At 33.1% G+C, this 8,542-nt stretch overlaps 1 long non-coding RNA gene across 1 annotated transcript; it reads left to right on the forward strand.

The window, feature by feature from the left end:
• Positions 1-3,829: 3,829 nt before the first annotated feature.
• LOC135150824 (uncharacterized) lies at positions 3,830-6,142 on the forward strand. The gene is made up of 3 exons (XR_010289184.1): positions 3,830-4,005; positions 5,720-5,763; positions 5,853-6,142. It is a non-coding gene; the product is annotated as an uncharacterized LOC135150824 (long non-coding RNA).
• Positions 6,143-8,542: the final 2,400 nt, after the last annotated feature.

The following is an 8,542-nucleotide window of genomic DNA, read 5'->3' on the forward strand; positions in this document are numbered from 1 at the left end:
CCATTGGATAGAGGGAGTAATATATACCGTTTTCAAATGTTAGTAATATGTTTATCTTTAAGTTGAACTGAGCATATTATTGAAGGTTCTTTTAACTTAGAACACACAGCTTTGATATACTACCAAACAGAACTTACACTATTCTTATTAGTCTATATTAGCCTTTAACCCGTGCGAAGCACGGACGGGTATAAAATTCGTAATTTATTAATTATAATTTAAATTTTAACATCATCTTATTAGTATTTTAGTAATGATGGATATGATTTTAACCAAATTATATTTACCAACTCATTATATTTTTTGGCCGACTACAAATTATACCAATGTTGATTTATTATAATATAGTATATAAATAGTATATAAATTATATTTAAAAGAATAAAGGGGAGTTTTTATCTTATTTAAACGGTATAAAACTCTTTAATATTGTAAGAGTAAGAGAAGTCTACATGTGACAGACTTGTAGTTACAAAGGAGATGACCAAACCAAAATTTTGTACGACTACCGATTATAACTATGTTGGCTTATTATAGATAGTATAGATAGTAATGATGGATATGATTTTAACCAAATTATATTTACCAACTCATTATATTTTTTGGCCGACTACAAATTATACCAATGTTGATTTATTATAATATAGTATATAAATAGTATATAAATTATATTTAAAAGAATAAAGGGGAGTTTTTATCTTATTTAAACGGTATAAAACTCTTTAATATTGTAAGAGTAAGAGAAGTCTACATGTGACAGACTTGTAGTTACAAAGGAGATGACCAAACCAAAATTTTGTACGACTACCGATTATAACTATGTTGGCTTATTATAGATAGTATAGATATATACAACTATCCTTGATGTAGGGCCTGACTAGATGGGCCCACCGGCATGGTTGAGTTCGAAAAACAGCCATATTATTACTCCTTGTTTCAAAGCGGAACGTGAAGGATAAAAGACGCTTCAATTTCTATGAATATCACCAATATATGTGTTGCCACGTCAGATACACCCGCGCTCTTGTGCTGGTCCATATTGGTGTGTTCAAGTCAAAATGTTCGAATCGTGTCAGTTATTTATGTCTTTCACATTAACCTCACTTTCGGACTCACTTTCTACTAGGGCTGTAATTCGAGCCGAGCCGGGCGAGTTTCGGGCCGAGCCTAATTCGAGCCAACTTTAATCGAGCCGAGCCGAGCCGGCTCGATTAACTAATCGAGCCTAAATCTTTGCCCGAACTCGACTCGGTTAATTTCACGAGTCGAGTCGAGCCGGCTCGTTTAGCTAAACGAGCCGGTTTTAACGAGCCGAGCGAGCCAGCTCGTATAATTTTACACTTAATCGAACCCAAACCTCTACTCGAACTCGGCTCGTTTAATTTTACGAGTCGAGTCGAGCCGGCTCGTTTAATTAAACGAGCCGAAACCTTTACCCGAACTCGGCTCGTTTAACGAGTCGAGCCGAGCCGAGCCGAGCCCACTTAAACGAGTTCGAGCCGGGCGAGCTCACGAGCCGCCCGACTCGAATTACAGCCCTACTTTCTACCTTCGGATCTTACACCCTGCTCCCGAGTTTTAAAAAGGGAGGAAAGCAAGTGAAGAGGAAAAAAAGTTATCTAACTTTCACTCCTACTCGTGCTCCCGAGTTTTTTAAAGGGAGGAAAGCGAGTGAAAGTGAGTGAAAATATAGTATACTTTCACTCTAAAACTTTCACTCCAAAAGTGGGATCTTGCTTTCACTTGCATTCACTTACTTTCTCTCCTAAAAAAACTCGGGAGCAAGGCCTTAAAGTGTGTCATATGGGTTAATATTACAATAACTTTTTATTTAGGTGGTGATTTTTATTGATTCTCATCTCATTAATAATAAAAGATCCTATATGTACAAAAATTCTTACTGATCAGAGTATCTTCCACCATCTTCCACCTAACTCGAAAGTACTCCATCCGTCTCATTTTGCAGTTTTTTTTTGAAAAATTATGAATCTTAAGAAAAAGTTAGTTGAGTAGTAGTATTTGATTTCCTTGTCTACCCATAGTAAATGTACAGAATTAAATTGATTTATGTGTATATGTTATGTGGTAGTCAAACATGAAAACTCGTATTCAAAAGGTATTTTCTAGAAAAACATTCCAAAAATTGTTTTGAAAAAGGAAATGAGACAAATATTTTGTGACAAATTCTTTCTTAAAAAAGGATATGTAAACACATATTAGAAAGATTCTTTACTATACATATATAAAATAAGTATATAAAAATGGTTGATGTTAAAGATGTATGTGGCTCGGTTGAACACGATTATCGACTAAAAATCAAACCAATTTGTATATATTTTATAGGGGTTATATGAAATTTTCAATCACAATTATAAATAAGATTATTAACCATATCAATTCAACGGAGAAGTTGTAATATATGTGAATCGATTTAGGATGTCTATCATCTATGTATCAAGTGTTTTTTAAAACAAATCAAAATTTTCTACAAAAAGTAATACTCCCTCCGTTTCTTTTTTCTTTTCCTGTTTGTGATGACGGTACTGTTCATAACATGAGACAAATTACTAATTTACATCTAATCTATAAAATTAAATATAGTCATGAGTGATCTTGTTAGATTCGTATTCACAAGTACTTTAATACGGTGAATTTTTTATATTTAATACTACTACGAAATGAAAGATATTAACGATCAAAAGTGTGTGTTGGCAAACGTGAAAAGTACAAACAGGAAAAGTATTTAGAGACAGAATGAGTAATATAATTTTATTATAATACATATACCGAGTCAACTGTCAAGTGCCAATCACATATGTGAATTAGTATATTTCAGACATGAGTGTAAATATAACTATTAAATAACCAAACTGTAAATCGAAGAAGAATGGTAAGCTAATGTACTAATATCGTACAAACTTCAAGCTTTTGTTTAATCAAGTGCATTATCATAACTTTTATGTAAGAAAGCAGACGAGACAGAGACATGAATTGGAGTATCATTGATATATATATATATATATAGGCAAGTGCTCAAATACAAACTCCTTAGTGTACAAACGTACAAACAATCACTAAATGACTTGAACAGAATCACTAAATGATTGAACAGAATCACTAAATCTAGTGGGGGGTCTGATGGAGAGATAAGGGGAGGGGAGCACTTACGAGGCGGCATAGTCGAGTGGTGGTGCAGCGCGGCCGGCGGCAGCCGCGACGCCGGCGCGTGAGCAGTGCTAGAAACACGATTGAGGGAGATGAGAAAAGCAGTGGTGAATGTGTGTGTTTGTGTGTGTATAGCACTAATCGGTGAGCGAACAACCAGACAGAGAGCCGCTGGCAGTGGTGGTGGTGGTTGGTGGTGGGTGGTGGTGAGAGAGAGAGAGGCGTTGGGCAGTGGTGGTGGTGGTGGGTGGGGTGGTCGTGGTGGTGGTGATTGGAGGTGATTGTGGTGGCGGTGGTGATGGATGTATGTGTATTTGTTAAATTAAAATCTGCTAATCACTAAATATTAGTGTCATAATCACTGGTTTGTACGTTTGTACAGTAAGGAGTTTGTACTGGAGTAAAACCCTATATATATATATATATATAGGGAGCTATTCTAGTACAAACTTAATTAATCTAAAAACCTACAAACCTAATCCAATCCAATAGCAAAGCCCAGTCCAATAACAAAACAGCCCAATCTATTGGACAAAACAGTTGCCCATGAGACAAATTTAAACAGCGACAAATTAAAAGTTTATAATTAATATTATAGTTAGATACACCTATACATACATTACACTTATGCTTCTCTGCTCTCGCACTGTTTATCTTCCTCAAACAAAGGTACGAATCGCGCCACACAACTACGAATCACATTTTCTTTCAATTACTCACTGATTTCTTCATGTATTTGACACAACGGTTCAATTTCACAGTGAAATCGAGCACCGAAGTCGAACGGCTTCAATCACTGAAGTCGAATTAAGCAAAATCAGTTTCAAAAATCTTCAAAAGGTACATTCCTATGCTTTTTTAGTGATTTAAGTTAATAAACAAGTGAATAAAACTTTCGTAGTGATTGCATGTCAGTATAATGATGATTCTAGGGTTTATTTTTGATTTTTGACAAAAAAACTAATTGTTCATCTTTATGTTTCTCTATAACAGCAAGTAGATCTTATTTATTTGATTGTGAAAGCATAATTTAATGGCTAGAACTAGAGGACGTATGTTCATTTTTGTTTGCGAGGAGATTTTGAAAATTTCTTATGACTGCATACTTTTTTTATGATTTGACTGTTATTGAATATCACACTGCTAATGATTGTATTTTTTAGCACATTATGTGTTAGTGATTGTATTTATCATAAAATTTTCTGTAATTGCATACTTGTTTTTTATGATTGTAAGTTTCGGCACATTATGTGTTAATCACTGTCTTCTGACTCAATTTATGTTAGTAATTATTTGTTTATATTTTAGTGATTGTCATGCTGATTGTGATAACATATTGAAAGTATTAGGTTCTCCTATTTAAACTCCAGTGATTAAGAGCTATATTATAGTGATTGAACAGCCTATGTGTGTTTTGAGTACTAAGTTGATCAGCCTAAACTAATGAGAATTCAATAATTAAAATAACATAGTTGTTAATTGCTAGTAATTTTGTAGCCAGATGTATACACACATTAATGATGTCCCTTAAGACTATCAGTGGAGGATAATTGTAACTTAAAAAATCTATATCTATATAAGAAACTACTAAGAGTCATGTGATTAATTTTGTACCTTAGACTTGTATTATAGTGATTAATTAACTTATAATTATCTTGTAGTCATTCTAGACTTGTTTTGTAGTGATTGCACGATCTTATGATAAAAACAGAGTATACCATCACCTTAGTGCTAGCATATATAGCATTACTACCATATATGTTGTTGATAATTTTGTTAGTGTCAAAACATGTAACTAAATATTTGGTGGCATTCTCTATGTTATTAGATTCAAAACTGTTGTTCTGAACTTAAAATTTCTTTTTTAATGTGATATAATACTATATCTGCATAAACTAAAATGGCGTACACATGTGCAATATTATGTTCATTAGTGCATAAACTACAAAATATTGATGTAACTTTTTGATTCTATGTTTGTGTTATAGTGATTGTAGCTTTTTATTACATAGTGATTGTAACCTCTAGTGGGACTAGGTTGAATGGGGGTGAGAGTGTCCCTAGGGGCATGATGACTTTTAGGGGACAGGTGATGACTTCTAGGGCAGGGGGATGATGACTTTTAGAGGGCGGGTGATGACTTCTAGGGGGTATGACTTTTACAGGGCGGGTGATGACTTCTAGGGGGCATGATGATTTTTACAGGGCGGGTGAAGACTTCTAGGGGGATGATGACTTTTACAGGGCGGGTGAAGACTTCTAAGGGGGTTAACTAATTTAATTTTTATTTTGTGGTTTTTGTTCCAGTTGTTTATAGTGGTTCTATACACGTTGAAGAAGTTGAAATCTGTTCTGGATGAGTTTATAAAGGAAATTTGTAATGATTTGTAAAATACAATGCTTCATGCGTAATACCAATTTGTTTAAAAACAACATGATATGTGCTCTGTCCGTTTTAGTTGATTGTAGTATTATATATTATAGTGATTCTGATAAGAAACTACTATATATTAGAGTCCTGTGATCTCTTTTTTAAATTAGGCATGTATAATAGTGATTGTAGGCTTCCCATAGCCAGCTCCAATCAATGATGAAGATGTAAGAATTACTCCAAATTTTATACTTTTATTATCCTACTCAATAAAGACAGTTGTCTAATAATAGTATATTTGTACTTAATACTGCAGCATGGCCAACAAAATCATATTATCAGACTCCGAGTCAAATATAACAATGTGATTTTATCATCATCACTGAATCAGAGGAGATCAGATATCATAAAAGTGGAGAAGCAAATATATATATTGATATGGCGTCAAAGAAACTGATCAATTTTGGCATCCAATCTGCACAAGCGTCTCAAGAAGAAGACATAGCAGCAACTACTCAACCAAAGCTTGCTAAGAAGAAGACAGCCAGATTTGCAAAAAACCTCACCAGCAATTTTAATGAAGTCCAGAATGACAACCAATGATTGTTTCAGCAACTACTTTTGATGAAAATCCACAACGACGACTCGACAAGCAATGACTGTTTAAAGAACTAATTAGCTTATTTTTGTGAATACTTTTGTGTCGATAATTACTAAAATCCACAATGTGGAAAATTATCTGTGGCATTCTAGATTGGTTATTGACTTTTTCATGATGCTATTGTACAAAGATTTTAAAATGTTCTACAAGTATCAATCTTACTTTTTTACTTCTTCAGATCTAGCAAATTTCAATTCAGTAATATGAGTAATTTAACTTATGCTACTAACACGTTCCAAAATTATATTATGTGCTTCAAATTTTACTACAATATGTACAAAATCCCAATTCATTGAACTGCAAAATACAAACTAACTACTAAAAAACATAACTAATATTGTCAAAACACGACTAAACTTCAGTGATTGGAACTCACATTCTAGTGATTACAACATCACATTTTAGTAGTTTGCCCATATGAATTTAGTGATTCCACAGAACATTTACTATATAATCCATAATATTTTCATTCATATGAATATCAATTCTCAAAAACTAAAGTAATATCAAATTTATACTAAACTACTGTACATTATAAACATAATATGACCACTTTTCCAACAAACTTCTCTTCAATATGCGATTTCTTCAATCTGTGCTTTCTTCTTCTTCTTCTTCTTATCACATGTCCTAGAGTCATGAGTAGTTGCACCACACTCTCTGCATTTTCGTACTCTTTTTTTTTGGCTTTCATAACTGCCTTTTCTCTTTCACTTATTCTTGCAAATATTCTGGTGCAAGAATGGTGATATCCCCTGAAGGTTGCTCACCAATCATAGCTGCCATGTAATCATTTTTCGTAAAATTCGTGCCATTATTGTCAAAATCAGAACTAAGCTGATCGTCACAACTAGAACCTGCATCCACATATGAATAACCATTAAAAGCAAAAACTACAGACACTACTAATCAACTGCATAACAATTATCAAGCTATATTATATTATAGTGATTTATATTATCAAACTATAGTTATTGCAGATTTGTATTATAATGATTGTACATTTATATTGAACATATAACAATGATAAAATACAAAACAAAACACATGTCATCTAAACAATACAAAACAGAACAAAAGACTAGGACCTAATTTCAAAACGAAGCACACTAAACAAAACAAGTTCAGATGTGACCAAAACACAGAACAAGTCCAGATTTGACAAAAACACAACACAAGTCCAATAATAAACCAAAGCATGAACATAAAATTATCACTGAATACTCAATTTACTAATTAAACTCATCTGATATACTAGTCAAATTCATATATCATTAACAGAAATTAATCATTCACAGGTATGCTAATTGAATAAACACAAAACTACAAGTTTCACACACAACAACTACTAAAATCAGCATCTCCATATCTACATAATTAATCACACACAACTACTAAAATCAATCTCCATATCTACATAGTTAATCACACACAACAACTACTAAAATCAGCATCTTCATATCTACATAGTTAATCGAACAATAAAACTAAAGCAATCACCTTGATTATCACTGATTTTGATGAGATCTTTTGTTATCATCGTACACAGATTATAAAATCAACACCTCCAAAACTGTTTTTGATTTCGATTTCTACAGCTGGCGAAGATGTGAAGTGAAGAAGATAGAGCACCGATAGACGAAATCTACGCGAGAGAGAGGATCGATAACACCGAGAGAGACAATCGTTAGCAGCGGAGAAAAGAGATTTCAAAGAAATCTGTTCGTAGAGAGAGAAAGATTTGAGAGAGAAAGTTATATCCGTTAATGACAGCTGATCGATAAAATCTCTGCGTTTTTCCTTTTTTTATATCAACTAAATGGATGGCCAAGATTAAAAGCTGCTAAATTGTAATCAAAGGTGCTGATTAGTTTTTAGTTTTTACAAAAATTGGGGTTTGTATTTGATCACCCCCCTATATATATATATATATATATATATATATATATATATATATATATATATATATATATATATATGGGGGCTGTTATACAGCCACCGTTGGATAGGGAACCACCAGATCTGGGCCGATGGATGACAAAGACTCCCCGCAATGAAACATTGCGGGTACTCAAGACCCCGCAATGAAACATTGCCGGTACTCAAGACCCCGCAATGAAACATTGCGGGTACTTTAGTCCCTGCGGGAACTCGAAACATTTTACTTCCCTAAACCATCCTTCACTATTTTAGTTTTAGTTAACATTTTTACTTTCATTTTAGATTTTAAATTATTTTTATTCATTTTAAATATACGATTATCTTCATTAATTCAATATATATATATATATATATATATATATATATATATATATATCACCTTCTCGCATTTCATTTTTTGAATT

Source organism: Daucus carota, chromosome 1, assembly GCF_001625215.2.
Source record: "Daucus carota subsp. sativus chromosome 1, DH1 v3.0, whole genome shotgun sequence".
Classification (NCBI taxonomy): domain Eukaryota; kingdom Viridiplantae; phylum Streptophyta; class Magnoliopsida; order Apiales; family Apiaceae; genus Daucus; species Daucus carota.